Genomic DNA, 18823 nt, shown 5'->3' on the forward strand with positions numbered 1-18823 from the left:
GCCCTACTAGCCCTACTAGCCCTACTAGCCCTACTAGCCCGGATAGTAACGGAATAGTGTGCGACCCGCGTCAGGTTTTATCTGAGCAACAGAACTTTATATTGTTTCCTGCCTCCCCACGTTTGCACAATGGAAAGAGGGACAGAAAGAAATGCCGCAAAATTGTTTTGACCACGCCCATATTTGCAACCACGCCCCCTAGTAGCCACGCCCATTGCACACAATTAGGCGGGTTATGTGAAGTCTGAACCCGTTTGTGGGGGTTTGGGCTCTTGTTTTATGTGTTATTATAACTTTGCTAATGAAGTTGCCCTTTAATGTGTCTCGGTTCCCCCAAGAGACCTGTTTAGCTTATTAGTTACACTTTTATCTAAGGGCTTGTTTCCTTTCTGGGCTCTCTGCCAAAAGCCCACTTATTTAATTAAATGTGAGAAACACTGTATCTCAGTGCAGCTGAAGCTTGTTAAGATTTCTGGGCTCTCTGCCGAAAGCCTACTTATTTAATTAAATGTGAGAAACACTGTATCTAAGTGCAGCTAAAGCTTGTTAAGATTTCTGGGCTCTCTGCCAAAAGCCTACTTATTTAATTAAATGTGAGAAACACTGTATCTGAGTGCAGCTAAAGCTTGTTAAGATTTCTAGGCTCTCTGCCAAAAGCCTACTTATTTAATTAAATGTGAGAAACACTGTATCTAAGTGCAGCTAAAGCTTGTTAAGATTTCTGGGCTCTCTGCCAAAAGCCTACTTATTTAATTAAATGTGAGAAACACTGTATCTGAGTGCAGCTAAAGCTTGTTAAGATTTCTAGGCTCTCTGCCAAAAGCCTACTTATTTAATTAAATGTGAGAAACACTGTATCTAAGTGCAGCTAAAGCTTGTTAAGATTTCTGGGCTCTCTGCCAAAAGCCCACTTAGTTAATTAAATGTGAGAAACACTGTATCTAATTGCAGCTAAAGCTTGTTAAGATTTCTGGGCTCTCTGCCAAAAGCCCACTTATTTAATTAAATGTGAGAAACACTGTATCTAAGTGCAGGTGAAGCTTGTTAAGCTTTCTGGGCTCTCTGCCAAAAGCCTACTTATTTAATTAAATGTGAGAAACACTGTAACTAATTGCAGCTGAAGCTTGTTAAGATTTCTGGGCTCTCTGCCAAAAGCCCACTTATTTAATTAAATGTGAGAAACACTGTATCTGAGTGCAGCTGAAGCTTGTTAAGATTTCTGGGCTCTCTGCCAAAAGCCTACTTATTTAATTAAATGTGAGAAACACTGTAACTAATTGCAGCTAAAGCTTGTTAAGATTTCTGGGCTCTCTGCCAAAAGCCCACTTATTTAATTAAATGTGAGAAACACTGTATCTGAGTGCAGCTGAAGCTTGTTAAGATTTCTGGGCTCTCTGCCAAAAGCCTACTTATTTAATTAAATGTGAGAAACACTGTATCTAATTGCAGCTAAAGCTTGTTAAGATTTCTGGGCTCTCTGCCAAAAGCCCACTTATTTAATTAAATGTGAGAAACACTGTATCTGAGTGCAGCTGAAGCTTGTTAAGATTTCTGGGCTCTCTGCCAAAAGCCTACTTATTTAATTAAATGTGAGAAACACTGTATCTAATTGCAGCTAAAGCTTGTTAAGATTTCTGGGCTCTCTGCCAAAAGCCCACTTATTTAATTAAATGTGAGAAACACTGTATCTGAGTGCAGCTGAAGCTTGTTAAGATTTCTGGGCTCTCTGCCAAAAGCCCACTTATTTAATTAAATGTGAGAAACACTGTATCTGAGTGCAGCTGAAGCTTGTTGAGATTTCTGGGCTCTGGAAAAGCTAAGTTTGTATCTTTTTTAGTGCCTAGGCCCGAGCCTTTGTGGCCTGACTGTCCCAGTTGGGAGTTGTGCTTTAATTCTTTATTAGTTCTGACAGATGTTGGTGTGAGCGGAGGGGAACAGATTGGGGGCGGGGCTACCGAGACTTTCTAGCAGCTTCCGACTGTGTAAGGCTGAACCATCGACTATTGGGGGGACTGCGGTGGTGAAAATCTTTCCCACACCCCGTTTTTCAAAGGGCCGTCTGGGTCAAAACCTTCTGCCTGTTTCTTGACATTCTGAAAGCCGGGCAGAAACCCTCGTAATTGTGTCCGACAGACACAGTAACCCCGCCCCCAACATTATCAGACACGCCCCTCTTACATCAGCCTTCCACATTAGGGCTCATTCAGCTAGAGAGGTGTCTATGGACATTATATGTAGGGCAGCTACACGGAACAACCCCAATACATTCAGTGACACAGAGGGGACATCTTAGCCTGTCGGGAATGGTCATCCAGGGCCCGCCCCCGCTGTGACCCAAGGACCCGCCCCCGCTATGACCCAAGGGCCTGCCCCCGCTGTGACCCGAGGACCCGCCCCTGCTATGACCCAAGGGCCCGCCCCCACTGTGACCCGAGGACCCGCTCTCGCTATGACCCAAGGGCCCGCCCCCGATGTTACCCGAGGACCCGCCCCCACTGTGACCCGAGGACCCGCCCCTGCTATGACCCAAGGGCCCGCCCCCTCTGTGACCCGAGGACCCGCCCCCACTGTGACCTGAGGACCCGCCCCTGCTATGACCCAAGGGACTGCCCCCACAACTCCCAGTTGGAGGGCAGAAGAAGAAGGACAGTAAGAGGTTAATAAGCCTTGTGAGACAGTAGTGGCCGCTGGGCATTGCCATATCCACTCGCATTGCTGTGGGCAGTGCCCGGCTGGTACGACAGTTAGTACAGTTCAAGGTGCGAGTTCACCCATTTTACCCATGTGGGCAGCGTTGAAGGAGAGGGTCCCATCCACTGAGGAGCAATTGGGGGGCATATGTGGTGGGTACCGGGGGTACCTGGGCAGGTTTAGGACTTACGGTAATGAAAGTTTTGCCCACCGTGAACTTCATGGTTTGTTGCCAGAATCGTTGGGTATCGACATGGCCACAATAAGGGGCAAATTTATTATAGTGCATAAACCTGCATCACCGGTGGTGTTGCCCATAGCAACCAATCAGCAATTAGATTTGAACAGTTAGAAAAGAAAAGCAAAGATCTGATTGGTTGCTATGGGCCTCTGGTGTATTTCATCTGAATGGGGAGCCCGGCCCGTGGCCTTTCAGTGGCGCCTGGGGGGGTCTGATGGATCATTTAGAATTGGATTCATTTGTCCTTATTACTGAGGGTGATATATTGGTATATATTGTCTTCTACTCCATCCTGTTGTGTATAGTGTAGATATAGTACATTATTACAAATATACTGGATATTCCAACATTTACCACAATCAGGTAAAAGGAAACAACCCCGGTTCTTTTCCAGAGATGAAGCGAATTTATTTCTATTATCCAGCCCAGAGACAGGGAATGATACAGAGATCCTTTATATGTGCCCACGGGATCTGTTCTACAGGGATCCGCCTTCAGGACTTCTCCCTAACCCTAACCTCTCTATCTTTGTGTGTGTGTGTGTGTGTATATGTGTGTGTGTGTATATATGTGCCCACGGGATCTGTTCTACAGGGATCCGCCTTCAGGACTTCTCCCTAACCCTAACTCTTATATCTGTGTGTGTGTGTGTGTGTGTGTGTGTGTGTGTGTGTGTATATGTGTGTGTGTGTATATATGTGCCCACGGGATCTGTTCTATAGGGATCCACCTTCAGTACTTCTCCCTAACCCTAACTCATATATCTGTGTGTGTGTGTGTGTGTGTATATATGTGCCCACGGGATCTGTTCTACAGGGATCCGCCTTCAGGACTTCTCCCTAACCCTAACTCTTATCTCTGTGTGTGTGTGTGTGTGTGTGTGTCTGTCTGTCTATGTTTCTACCAATCTGTCCAACTATGTGAGTATTAGAGCTACACAAGTTATACTCTTAGGGCTCTCACTGACCAAAGTAGGGATGTGTTCTGATTGGCTGACAAGATAATCAGGTATCAGAATCTCATTGGGTTAGTCAGTCGGGCAGTTCCCATAAGGAGCCGTCTCACCATAAACAACTGTACACACAATTCAACTTTGAAATGCTAAAGACCCCCCAGTTGGCTTCCTGGGATATCTCGGTGTTGGTCCCCCCCTATAATAAATCCCAAGGGAACCCCCACAGGCACCTCAACGCTTCCCAACTTATCAACTGAATTACCTTCTGACTCACTGTGTAACTCTATACAGATACCTTGTGCCCTATGTACCTTCATACAATTACATGATACTAATATTATACACTTACTATACACAGGTAAGTAGGCACAGTCCCCACACATATTACTACACCCCCCCACTTGGATCAGTTCTGCTCAGAATTCATCCACAACACATTCAAACATTCTTTTTTTTATATATAACTGTATAACATGATAGTTGTGTTGGGTTGAAAACCCCACAGACTGTTCTTCGACTTTAGCTGATTCTTCCGCTTCTTCTTCTTCTTCTTCTTCTTCTTCTTCTTCTTCTTCTTCTTCTTCTTCTTCTTCTTCTTCTTAGCGCCCCCCATTTTCTAAACGCTCCTCCTCCTACAGGTTTAGGGGTACAACACCCAAACTCCCCACACTTCTTCGCCCTATAGCGGAGCAGGTTGCTTGTGCTTTTCTAAGCGATCCGGCCCCCCGTCTTTCTGTGGCGCACCTCCGAACCCCCCAATTTTCCCATTGACTTTGACAGGGAAGATTTTCAAACTGCTGCCACACTTACAGCTTTGAAGCTACACCCCCCAAACTTGAATAACATAATCATGGGGTCACCCCGAATGAAGCAGCAACATTTGTTGGATGACCCCAAAGTGGGAGGGGCCAACAGCAGCCAATCATATTGTACCCATTGACTTTAATGGGGAAATTGAAACTGCTCCCAATCTTACAGCTTTGAGGCCACACCCCCCAAACTTGAATCACACAGTCATGGGCTCAGCCTGAATGAAAATAGGATGATTATTGGATGCCCAAAAAAGTGGGCGGAGCTATGAACAGCCAATCAGATTTTACCTATTGATTTGGCAGAAATCCAACCTGCTGCCAGTCTCACAGTAATAACATCGGGGTCCCCAAACTTTGCAGAGTTAGGCACCAGGTAACTGGGTTCAAGGTAAGAAAAAGTGGGTGGAGCCACCAACAGCCAATCAGAGTTTACCTATTGACTTTCAATGGGGAAATTCAATCTGCTGCCATTCTCACAGTACTAACCCCGGGGTCCCCAAACTTTTCACAGTTGGTCACTAGGGGACTGCAATTTTAGTTTTGAAAAGTGGGCGGAGCCATCAACAACCAATCAGATTTCACCTACTGATTTTTATTGGTTTGTTGTCAGGGTTCCCAAACTGGTCAGACACTGGGTGACTACACATTTAAGGTTTTTAGTATTTTTGTAAGTGGGTGGAGCCACCAACAGCCAATCATATTTTACCTATTGACTCTAAATGGGGAAATCCAACCTGCTGCCAGTCTCACAGTATTAACACCAGGGTCCCCAAACTTTTCACAGTTGGTCACAAGAGGACTACAGTTTTAGTTTTGAAAAAGTGGGCGGGGCCACCAACAGCCAATCAGATTTTACCTATTGACTCTAAATGGGGAAATTCAACCTGCTGCCAGTCTCACAGTAATAACACCAGGGTCCCCAAACTTTTCACAGTTGGTCACTAGAGGACTACAGTTTTAGTTTTGAAAAAGTGGGCGGGGCCACCAACAGCCAATCAGATTTCACCTATTGAATTTTATTAGTTTGATGCCAGAGTTCCCAAACTTTGCACAGTCAGTCACTGCGTGACGTTGTACTCAAGGTTAGAAAAAGTGGGTGGGGCCACCAACAGCCAATCAGATTTCACCTATTGAATTTTATTAGTTTGATGCCAGAGTTCCCAAACTTTGCACAGTCAGTCACTGGGTGACTTTGTACTCAAGGTTAGAAAAAGTGGGTGGGGCCACCAAAAGCCAATCACATTTCTTTCATTGTTTTCAGTGGGAAAATTGTAACTGCTGCCATTCTCACATGTTTAATGTCAGGGTCCCCAAACTTTGCACAGTTTGTCACTAGGTGACTATGTTCCAAGTTTAGAAAAGTGGGTGGGGCCAACAACAACCAATCAGATTTCACCTATAGACTTCATATGTTTAAATTTAAACTGCTGCCATTCTTTAAATATTAATACTAAGGTCTCCAAACTTTGCAGAGCTAGTCACCTGGTAACTGCGGTTCAGAGTTAGAAAAAGTGGGTGGAGCCAACAACAGCCAATCAGATTTTACCTATTGATTTTCAATGGGAAATTCAACCTGCTGCCATTCTCACAGTATTAACACCAGGGTCACTAGGGAACTGCATTTTTAGGTTTTAAAAAGTGGGTGGAGCCACCAACAGCCAATCAGACTTCACCTATTGAATTTTTTTGGTTTATATTTAAAATGTTGCTTTGCTCACACTATTTATGTCAGGGTTCCCAAACAAGTGGGAGGAGCCACCAACAGCCAATCCATTTCCACCCATTAGATTTCCTTGGTTTATATTTAAACTGATGCCATTATTTAAATATTAATTCCAGGGTTGTTAAAGTTTCCAGAGTCAGTCACTGGGTATTTGTCATTCAAAGTTAGAAAAAGTGGGCGGAGCCACCAACAGCCAATAACATTTCACCTATTTACTTTCAATGGGGAAGTGTAAAATGCTGTCAGCCTCACAATGAATGCCTGAGTCCCCAAAATTTACAAAGTTGGTCACTGGGGGACTGCAGTTCAAAAATAGGAAAAGTAGATTGGGTCACTAACAGCCAATCAGATTTCATCAATTGAATTTTATTGGTTTAAATTTAAAATGCTGCCATTCTCACACTATTTATGCCAGGGTGCCCACTGTTTGTCACTGGGTGACTTCAACTCAAGGTTAGAAAAAGTGGGCGGAGCCACCAACCACCAATCACAATTCACCTTTTGACTTTTATTGGTTTAATTGCTGCTGTTTTGTAACTATTAATCCAAGGGCCCCTAAACTTCGCAGAGTTAGTCATTGGGTAACTGCAGTTCCAGGTTAGAAAAAGGGGGTGGAGCCACCAACCGCCAATCAGATGTCGTTGACTTTCAGTGGGGAAATTTAAATTGCTGCCATTCAGACACTATTAAAACCAGGGTCCCCAAACTTTGCACAGTGGTTTTTACTGTATAACTGGGGTCCAAGGTTAGAGAAAGTGGGTGGAGCTCATTCAGTGACTTCATGTTTTTCAACCCAACATGAAGTTTGTTCTCAAACTTCCCTTTCTAGTTTGTAATTGTGTTATAGAGAATGCTAAACCAAGGCTCTTACATTTTCTAGAAATACTAATAGAACTGGTTACATATCACTTCTCCAGCTCTTTCTGTTTCCCATTTAGGATGAATAAGTACCCAAATCTATTACAAGGGGCAGGTTTTGGGGTACGGGATTAGATATAGGTTTGGGGTATGGGATTAGATATAGGTTTGGGGTATGGGATTAGATATAGGTTTGGGGTACGGGATTAGATATAGGTTTGGGGTACGGGATTAGATATAGGTTTGGGGTATGTACGGGATTAGATATAGGTTTGGGGTACGGGATTAGATATAGGTTTGGGGTACGGGATTAGATATAGGTTTGGGGTACGGGATTAGATATAGGTTTGGGGTATGTACGGGATTAGATATAGGTTTGGGGTATGTACGGGAATTAGATATAGGTTTGGGGTATGTACGGATTAGATATAGGTTTTTGGGGTACGGGATTAGAATATAGGTTTGGGGTAGGGGATTAGATATAGGTTTGGGTACGGGATTAGATATAGGTTTTTGGGGTAATTGACGGGATAGATATAGGTTTGGGGGTATCGGGAATTAGATATAGGTTTGGGGTACGGGATTAGAATAGGTTTGGGGTACGGGATTAGATATAGGTTTGGGGTACGGGATTAGATATAGGTTTGGTACGGGATTAGATATAGGTTTGGGGTACGGGATTAGATATAGGTTTGGGGTATACGGGATTAGATATAGGTTTGGGGTATGTACGGGATTAGATATAGGTTTGGGGTATGTACGGGATTAGATATAGGTTTGGGGTATGTACGGGATTAGATATAGGTTTTGGGGGTATCGGGATTAGATATAGGTTTGGGTGTACGGGATTAGATATAGGTTTGGGTTGTACGGGATTAGATATAGGTTGGGGTAATATAGTTGGGGTACGGGATTAGATATAGGTTTGGGGTACGGGAATTAGATTAGGTTGGGGTACGGGATTAGATATAGGTTTGGGGTACGGGATTAGATATAGGTTTGGGGTACGGGATTAGATATAGGTTTGGGGTACGGGATTAGATATAGGTTTGGGGTACGGGATTAGATATAAGTTTGGGGTACGGGATTAGATATAGGTTTGGGGTACGGGATTAGATATAGGTTTGGGGTACGGGATTAGATATAGGTTTGGGGTACGGGATTAGATATAGGTTTGGGGTACGGGATTAGATATAAATTTGGGGTACGGGATTAGATACAACACTGAATGAGTTGATCATTTCCTTTCCAGACATCAGTAGATATTTTCAGTCGCCAGTCAGTAATATTCCCACTTACTGTATAAGTTGTACTTAGTCTTTGCAGAGAATTAAATCCACTCATTAAACAGACTGAAACATTTCTGTTCACAAACTCCATTCTTCCCAGGGCTGGGGGGGTATTTGTGCCCCAGGCGGTATTCCTTGCCCCTCCCATCGCTCCCCCACGTCCCTACCCAGTACCCAACACATTAAGTTCTTGCAGCATCAGGGGTTTTTCCTCCAGGCGTTTGGGTGTCTTTAGTTCAATGTAGCAGTGACTGATACACAGGATCCGGTATTGGCGCTGGTGTTGGGTGGATCTGTAGCTCTTGGGCTTCTTACAGTCTGATCTTTTTTTTTCTTTCTCAGAAAACCCACATTTTGCCACAAACTCTAGATTTGGACACAATATCACCCCCTACCTGATCTAGTCAGGATATTAACGGATATATCCCTGCAAATATGCAGCTAAAACATCAATATTCTGAGTATATGTGTTCTTTATAAATCCCCCCGTGTCTGTACATTTAGCGCCCAACACCCTCTATAGACTATATACTAAATATGAGCCCTTGTTTAGTATCTCTAGGCAGATATGCATAGCAACACTAATATATTTGCACTTTCTCTGGGACACTCTCTGGATTTGTTTTTTTACATTGAAAAGTATAAACATGTATACAGAAAAACACTGAATAAAACAAAACACTGAATAATAATAATAAGGTGGATGTTACTTAATTAAAAGTAGACGTTCAAGTCCTGAAACTCTGTAAATGACGCCCTGTTTGTATGTTAGTGAGTTCTTTTCATTGCATTTCCATCTTCCCACTTAAGACTCCTGCACTGATTTAGACACTGACAAACATCAGAACAGTTCATTTTTTCCTTTAAAAATCCCATTGACCATTATATTTGTGGGAGAACATTAGTTATAGAAGAAGCCTGAAGAATATATTTTGACATCAATCAGTCTCCAGCCCATTGCACTACTGCATCCTGTCAATAAACTTCTGTGGTGTCACCACCCAACGCCTCTCCCTCTGTGTCATGCAGATTCCTTCCCCCCCACTTGGAACCTTTAGGTCTCATCCATCAATGTTCTACTGTCATTAAAAAAGTTTGAAAAGCTGCTTAAGTGTGAGATAAAAAAAAAAACAAGCTAAACATGACCAAAAAATTCAGACACATTTATCCTTCTGCTTGAAGATCTTTTCCTGGAAGATAAAACTTAGAGAAAAATATTAATTCATATATTCTACATAAAATTACATTGTCCCGAGATAAATTAAGGAAAGTGCATTTGAACATGTAAGTGGCATGTATGGGTTTAGAATTCTATTAAAGTTCCTCCCCCCCCCCCCGGTCTGTAACACCAGAATGTGTAAGAGGGGCACACCTTAATTTGGAAAGTTCTGCCCCCAGTACACAAACTTGTTGGTTTAAAAGATCCCTCTCAGCCCTGATCTTATCATATTCAAATGTAAGTTTTTCATGTTCCCAGTTTAGTTGGGGGAAGGGAATCCAAGTTCTAGATTTGCAATCATTTTGATTGTTTTGTCTATTCTGCCATCTAGATTCATATTTTCCTTTCTGGCTGAATTGTAAACCCCCTTTCCTCGCTGAGGCCATTTAAAACCAACATACTCGTTCCTTCGTTGACCCTCTACCCTAAAGGTTCTAGCAACATCAACTACAAACCTTTCCTCCTTATTCCTCTTTCGCCACAAATTATCTGCCCTCAACAGAATGTCTTTTAGATCCGTAGGGTCAGGAGTAACAGATAATATTCCTTCCCTGACAGCCTCCTCCAAAGCTTCTAGTAACATAACCCTATGAATCAAACCCCCATGTTCAAATCCTGGATTCCCATGTACTACTTGCTCCATTACTGTGGCTATCCTATCACATAATTCGTAAGGACATTCCCGCTTCATCTGCTTTATCTTACCGGACAAAGACACATTTGAGGTGATACCATACAGCGCTCTAAGTACAGTGGCTGCAAAAGTATTCGGCCCCCTTGAACTTTTCCACATTTTGTCACATTACAGCCACAAACATGAATCAATTTTATCGGAATTCCACGGGAAAGCCCAATACAAAGTGGGGTACACGGGAAAGCCCAATACAAAGTGGGGTACACGGGAAAGCCCAATACAAAGTGGGGTACACGGGAAAGCCCAATACAAAGTGGGGTACACGGGAAAGCCCAATACAAAGTGGGGTACACGGGAAAGACCAATACAAAGTGGGGTACACGTGAGAAGTGGAAGGAAAATCATACATGATTCCAAACATTTTTTACAAATAAATAAGTGCAAAGTGGGGTGTGCGTAATTATTCAGCCCCCCAATACTCTGTAGAACCCCCTTTTGCTGCAATTCCAGCTGCCAGGCTTTAGGGTATGTCCCTACCCGCTTTGCCCATCTACAGACTGAAATCCTTGCCCATTCTTCTTTGCAAAACAGCTCCAGCTCAGTCAGATTAGATGGTCAGCCTTTGGGAACAGCAGTTTTCAGATCTTGCCACAGATTCCCCATTGGATTTAGATCTGGGCTGTGATTGGGCCAGTCTAACACATGGATATGTTTGGGTTTAACCCATTGTTGCCCTGGCTTTATGTTTAGGGTCGTTGCCCTGCTGGAAGGGGAACCTCCGCCCCAGTCTCAAGTCTTTTGCAGACTCCAAGAGGTTTTCTTCCAAGATTGCCCTGTATTTGGCTCCATCCATCTTCCCATCAACCCTGACCAGCTTCCCTGTCCCTGCTGAAGCCCCCCCAGAGCATGATGCTGCCCCCCCATATGTGACAGTGGGGTTGGTGGGTTCAGAGGGATGTGCAGGGTTAGTTTTCCGCACATAGCGTTTTGCATTTTGGCCAAAAAGTTCCATTTTGGTCCCATCTGACCAGAGCCCCCCCCCCCACATGTTTGCTGCCCCCCCCCCCCCACATGGCTTGTGGCAAACTGCAAACGGGACTTCTTATGGTTTTCTGTTAACAATGGCTTTCTTCTTGCCCCTCTCCCATAAAGGCCAACTTTGTGCAGTGCCCGACTAATAGTTGCCTATGGACAGATTCCCCCCCCTGAGCTGTAGATCCCTGCAGCCCCCCCAGAGTCACCATGGGCCTCTTGGCTGCATTTCTGATCAGTGCTTGTTGGGCCTGTGAGTTTAGGGGGGGGCCGTGCCTGGGTAGGGTTACAGTTGTGCCATACTCCTGCCATTTCTGAATGATCGGTGGAACAGGGCTCCGTGGGAGGTTCAAGGCTTTGGGAATCTGTTTGTAGCCTAAGCCTGCTTTATATTTCTCAATAACTTTATCCCTGACCTGTCTGGTGGGTTCTTTGGGCTTCATGGTGTTGTTGCTCCCAATATTCCCTTAGCAACCTCTGAGGCCGTCACAGAGCAGCTGTATTTGTACTGACATTAGATTACACACAGGGGCACTCTATTTAGTCATTAGCACTCATCAGGCAATGTCTATGGGCAACTGACTGCACTCAGACCAAAGGGGGCTGAATAATTACGCACACCCCACTTTGCACTTATTTATTTGTAACAAATGTTTGGAATCATGTCTGATTTTCCTTCCACTTCTCACGTGTACCCCACTTTGTATTGGTCATTCACGTGTACCCCACTTTGTATTGGGCTTTCCCGTGTACCCCACTTTGTATTGGTCTTTCCCGTGTACCCCACTTTGTATTGGTCTTTCCCGTGTACCCCACTTTGTATTGGGCTTTCACATGGAATTCCAATAAAATGGATTCATGTTTGTGGCTGTAATGTGACAAAATGTGGAAAAGTTCAAGGGGGCCGAATACTTTTGCAGCCACAGTATTTCCTTTAACCCATCCCTTGCCTGCGCTGCTGCCCACAGTTCTGTACAATCCTTACCCATAAACCATTTCCAACTACTCTCTGCAACACTATCTACATCCTCAGGATTCACATTATACGTCTCTCTGCCCCTTTGTAACTCACAGAACCACTTCATGAATCTGTTAATATCCTACCTTGGTACCTGCCCAATCTCTCTCACTATTGCCCCCATCTCTTGGGGCTTTAATTGTTTTGAGCTGCACCTCCCCTGTATTGTCAGTATTTAATACAGTTGTAGTGACAACAGGGGCTGCTGGGAAACTACACGCTTGATCTAATTCATTCCAAGGGTACAGTTGTTTGTGTCCTTTCATTTCTGTGTTCAATTTGGAAATATTGTTTTCACAAGATTGGTTAGAATTATTCCCAACCTTATCAAAAGCAATATTTATTGCATGTTTATGCTCCTCCAGCTCCTTTTCTACATCCTGTATTTTTACTGACAATTCGTCATTTACACCGGTTAAGGGGTCACACAGATTGGCCTCTCAAGCACTGCCCCCTAGTGGTTATGGCAGGTAACCTTAACTCTGAGATCTTTTCATTTGACTCTCTCAGTAAAATCATATACTTATCTGCCTGTTCTGTAATATCAGTCTCCTTTTGTTTAATCATTTCTGCCATTTTTAAACAGCAGGAGACCAATCCCTGTATGATAAGTCCTTTGCGTTTTGCTTCCTTAGTTTTTTTTATCAAAAACACTGTCAGCTATAAAATCTTTCATTAAATCCCATGAATGTTTACATTCTTGAGGGATTTCATATGGTCCCCCATGATTTTTAATATAACTAACCAACCAGGTGCTGACCATTTCTCCCTTAGTGCTATTACCACTGACTAAAGCCATTGTATATATAAAAGAGTGCTAACTTAAAATAAATTTTATTTAAAAAAAAACAAACAATATTCTTACCAACCCATTTAGGGTCACAGTCACAAATTTCCAGACCACAGTCCTAGGGTTCCACACTCCTCCCAGGGCTTCACTGCAGACTCTTGGCTCACAAATCTCCCACGCTTCTTCTGGTCACTAGTCACGGCACCAAAACGTTGTGTATAGTGTAGATGTTTATATTATTACAAATATACTGGATATTCCAATATTTACCACAACCAGGTAAAAGGAAACAACCCCGGTTCTTTTCCAGAGATGAAGCGAATTTATTTCTATTATCCAGCCCAGAGACAGGGAATGATACAGAGATCCTTTATATGTGCCCACGGGATCTGTTCTACAGGGATCCGCCTTCAGGACTTCTCCCTAACCCTAACCTCTCTATCTTTGTGTGTGTGTGTGTGTGTATATGTGTGTGTGTGTATATATGTGCCCACGGGATCTGTTCTACAGGGATCCGCCTTCAGGACTTCTCCCTAACCCTAACTCTTATATCTCTGTGTGTGTGTGTGTGTATATGTGTGTGTGTGTGTGTATATGTGTGTGTGTGTATATATGTGCCCACGGGATCTGTTCTACAGGGATCCGCCTTCAGGACTTCTCCCTAACCCTAACTCTTATCTCTGTGTGTGTGTGTGTGTGTGTGTCTGTCTGTCTATGTTTCTACCAATCTGTCCAACTATGTGAGTATTAGAGCTACACAAGTTATACTCTTAGGGCTCTCACTGACCAAAGTAGGGATGTGTTCTGATTGGCTGACAAGATAATCAGGTATCAGAATCTCATTGGGTTAGTCAGTCGGGCAGTTCCCATAAGGAGCCGTCTCACCATAAACAACTGTACACACAATTCAACTTTGAAATGCTAAAGACCCCCCAGTTGGCTTCCTGGGATATCTCGGTGTTGGTCCCCCCCTATAATAAATCCCAAGGGAACCCCCACAGGCACCTCAACGCTTCCCAACTTATCAACTGAATTACCTTCTGACTCACTGTGTAACTCTATACAGATACCTTGTGCCCTATGTACCTTCATACAATTACATGATACTAATATTATACACTTGCAGGTATGTATGCACAGTCCCCAAACATATTACTACTCCATCCCAGTGAGCAGGGCGAGGGGTAACGGCGCCAGTTTCCCGCAGAGTAACCCCAGCTCGGGGGGCGTATTTGTCAGTAAATAGTATTTGTTATAGAGAGCGGTTTGCTCTTAGCGGGCGGGTAATGATCACTTCCGTACCGACACACTGTATGTTAGGGGGGCTACACATACCAAAGTGGGGGGGGGGGGAGGAATTCATGTGTTACTGGCAGAGCTGATTGGATAAGGGCTGAGTGCCAGTGGGACCCAAGTGGGTGATGCCCAGTGCCAGTCTGAGCGGCTTCAGACCAGTAGGCGCTGCCTCTTTAGGGGTCGGTCCATTAAGTCTCCCCATATTTCTCCCGTTCAGATGATCAGAAGCCTCATAGGAAAAATAAACGTTGAGCTGTGTAAAGAAAGTTCCCATAATGCCTCACTCCTGCACCCAGACCGGGGGACATGCTCAGTTTGTGAGACTGTGGGGAAGTGTAACCCCTATTTGGCTATAAATTGGTACAACCCAGGCTAGTATAGGTTTAGAGCGTGGGGTACATGCCACTCTCTCAGACAGGATGGGCCTTCCCTATATGGAAGAAACCATGCAAAGCAAGGGTGTAGCGCAACTACAACTCACTGTAGCTGTGTGCAGTGCAATTTAGCAAAGATGGATGCCAGAAGGTTCTTGCAGTTGAACTATAGTACAGTTTATTGTCAAGACAATTGGATATTCAGGGTTACACTCACACACATGGTACAGATGTTAAATGATAGTACGCTCTGAGGAACAAGAGAGGATGCACCCCGGTTTATCCAACCTCTTTGGGAGTCTGGGCAGAGTAAATCCACCCGGCCAGCCCTATGGCACCCCTATGGGGGCAGTCTGGATAGATACCTCAGGCTGATAGCCCCTAGCTTGAGAGTCCTACAGCCGACTGTGGAACAGGGTTAGGTACTGCCTGTCTCCTATGCCTTACCCGTGGCCCTAGGCTGAGTGCCTGTATGGAAGGTACTTCCAGCTACTTTCCTTGGTGGAGCCAAAACTGCTTCCTTCCCTCTCTATCTCAGAGAGTGCTCTTACAAGAGTAACTATATAACTGGGGCTCATTCACAGGGGTCCCTGTCCCCGACTTCACTAGAGTATAGGATGGTTACTCTAGGGCAATAAGGCTTTACTGGGGCCCTGTCGATCCCGGGCTCAGTGGACCTTCACCTGAGACACAGAGGAAGCCACACCCCCCTGCCAAACACTATATCAGTTTGCAAGGGGTGTGATCAACCAAATAACCAATAAGGTATAAGTGCATAGACTAAACTAGATACAGGGGTCTTTGCCCAGTAACAGTGTAACTAAGAAAGTGGTAGGGTTTAAAGCCATAGGGGCAGATTATCCCTATGGGTCCCTACAGGAGCTTCCTGCTGATTGGCTCAGATGCACATTCCTAAGGGGGGGAGGGAGCTCTTAGCATTCTTGAGGGAGGAGGGAGCAGGAGAGGGGAGAGAGGAGAGAGCTGCGCAGACTATGGCACAGTAATTACAGAGACAGGAAATCCTGTTTCTTTTGATAGAGGACTCTGTCTGATAAACCTACTGAGTTTGTACCTTTCCTTCTTCTTTAAAGCAGGTCAATCCATAAATAAAATTGCACTTACACAGTTGTAATTGTAAAATTGCCCATAAAACATTATTACAGCCAACAAGGCACTTTCCTTCAAGGTTTGACTTCCTCGGGGCAAAATCTCCTTGTTACAGACGGGTAAGTGACTGCCATGAACACGCAACTTGTGTGAGGGAAAGTAAATGCACTCGAATGCAGCACCCAAGGGTGCCAGGGTCTGTAATACAAGCAGAACACAAAGGTGGGTGCTTAGCGAGTATGTACAGGGCCGAATAGAGACGCCCGGGGGGGGGGAGAGGTGGGCCGCTCTATGCGCTTCATTGTATCCTCTGGATCCACCATTAATGTCGCCATTGGGAGGGTGTATACAAATACATCACAGCGAGTCTGCGCCGTACGACTAGAAATATCCGCACATACACAAAATATCACTGCGCAGGCCCAACAGAACCTTCCCACCAAAGCCATTACTCGTATACACCACGTTTACAAAAGGCAACACAAACCAAATAATGGAATATATATATGTAGGTATTGGACCCCTTATCCGGAATACCCCAGGTCCCAAGTAGTGATGAGCGAATCTGTTCCGTTTCACTTCGGCGAAAAATTCGCAAATCTTTCAAAAGATCCGCGAAACGGCAAAAAATTTGCGAAACGGCGAAAATGTTGAGCAGCAAAAAAAATTGTCGCCCACAGCTATTCTTTTGTCGCACAGCTTTTCTTTTGTCGCCCGTGGTTATTATTTTGTCGAACGGCTATTATTTTGTCACCCGTGGCTATTATTTTGTCGCCCATGGTTATTATTTTGTCGCGCGGCTATTATTTTGTCGCCCACGGCTATTCTTTTGTCGCACAGCTATTCTTTTGTCGCCCGTGGTTATTATTTTGTCGAACGGCTATTATTTTGTCACCCGTGGCTATTATTTTGTCGCCCATGGTTATTATTTTGTCGCGCGGCTATTATTTTGTCGCCCACGGCTATTCTTTTGTCGCACAGCTATTCTTTTGTCGCCCGTGGTTATTATTTTGTCGAATGGCTATTATTTTGTCACCCGTGGCTATTATTTTGTCGCCCATGGTTATTATTTTGTCGCGCGGCTATTATTTTGTCGCCCACGGCTATTCTTTTGTCGCACAGCTATTCTTTTGTCGCCTGCGGCTATTATTTCATCGCCCGTGGTTATTATTTTGTCGAACGGCTATTATTTTGTCACCCCTATTATTTCGTCGCCCGTGGCTATTATTTTGTCTCCCGCAGCTATTATTTCATTGTGCGGCTATTCTTTTGAATCCATGCCTGGCGAAACATTTCGCCCATCACTAGTCCCGAGCATTCTGGATAACGGGTCCCATACCTGTATAAATATGAATGTACAGTAGGATGCAGTGAACAGAAAGAATCAGTAGATGGCGCCGTGCAGCTCCCTAGCAAGGTCCGACCATGACATTTGGGATACCGCTGTAGCTTTACTGAGGCCCAAGGGGAAAGGTTCTGTAACACAAAGATCCACACAGGTTCTTCTTTATGGAACAATAAGTTCTCTATGGAAGAGCTCACTGACCCTTCAGCTAGGGGGGCCGACATCTCCGTTTGTTTGAAGAGCTGGCACTCACTGAGCAAATCCTCAGGCAGAATTCTTGGCTAAAAAGTAACTTTATTGGCTTTAGGCCTTTCCTACCCACAGACACATCATCCAGGGTCAGACGGGGGGGGGGGGTGCAGGGCCCACCGGGGAAGAGGGGGCCACCAACACCCTCTGACCCCCTCCCCCAAGCGCTCCTAGAAGAAACTTACCTGCAGTGCGCCGAGGAAGGGAGACGGCGGATCATGGGACGCCCTGGGGGGATAGGATCTGGTCCACTGGGCCCCACCGGGTTTTTTCCCAGTACCCACACGGGCTTTTCCCAGTCACAAGGGGGTCCCACCAATCGCAGCACTCTCGCTTATTTTTTCACCAATCAGGAAAGAGCTTTGATTTGAGATGCAAATGAAGGAACGCCCAGCCCACCATATTGGCTCATATGGAGTTAATACAAAACATTAGTATAAAACCTAAAAAACAAAAAGTCTTTTTTAAAGGGACTCGTTATCAAAAGACTTTTGTTATGTACAAATTAGAGTGTCAGACAATCCCAATTAGAATCATTAAGATAAGAGGAATTAAGACCAAACAAGCAGAGAGTCAAATGAGGCGCTCTAGGGCTCTTCTCAGAATCAATGCAGAAAAGCATAGAGAAGACTACCTCCTGCTGGTCAGAATGGCAAAATGCAAAAGCCTACAACACCTGGTATTCCCAGGCGGTCTCCCATCCAGGTACTAACCAAGCCCGTCCCTGCTTAGCTTCCGAGATCAGACGAGATCGGGCGCTTTCAGGGTGGTATGGCCGTAGGCGATGTCTAAGCTGACTTTTCGTCCTCTTAAACATCTCTTAGCCGCTTCTACTCGCTCAAAGGCGCGCTCTCGGGCTCTTCTCAGAATCAATGCAGAAAAGCATAGAGAAGACTGCCTCCTGCTGGTCAGAATGGCAAAATGCAAAAGCCTACAACACCTGGTATTCCCAGGCGGTCTCCCATCCAGGTACTAACCAGCACCGTTGCCCCAGGAAGCAGTAGCAAAAAGCCCCGCTGGTGTGACTAGAGCTGTAATTTTGGGACCCCCCCATAAAACTCCTTCGTAAATAAACTCTGTAAGTCACTGTATCTCAGGGTTCACTCTCCCTATTTATTAAGAATTTCTTAGGGGGGAGCATTCCAAAGTGATTCATTTACAAGTGATCTGAACGAGTACAGTACAGGGGT

At 44.7% G+C, this 18823-nt stretch overlaps 1 non-coding gene and 2 pseudogenes across 1 annotated transcript; all 3 read right to left on the minus strand.

The window, feature by feature from the left end:
• Nucleotides 1-9883: 9883 nt before the first annotated feature.
• On the minus strand, nucleotides 9884-10566 carry LOC100486608 (annotated as a pseudogene).
• Nucleotides 10567-12388: 1822 nt separating this feature from the next.
• LOC100495556 lies at nucleotides 12389-13496 on the minus strand (annotated as a pseudogene).
• Nucleotides 13497-18297: 4801 nt separating this feature from the next.
• LOC116411794 lies at nucleotides 18298-18416 on the minus strand. The gene has a single exon (XR_004223360.1). It is a non-coding gene; the product is annotated as a 5S ribosomal RNA (ribosomal RNA).
• Nucleotides 18417-18823: the final 407 nt, after the last annotated feature.

This window comes from Xenopus tropicalis, chromosome 6 (genome assembly GCF_000004195.4).
Source record: "Xenopus tropicalis strain Nigerian chromosome 6, UCB_Xtro_10.0, whole genome shotgun sequence".
In the NCBI taxonomy this organism is placed as follows: domain Eukaryota; kingdom Metazoa; phylum Chordata; class Amphibia; order Anura; family Pipidae; genus Xenopus; species Xenopus tropicalis.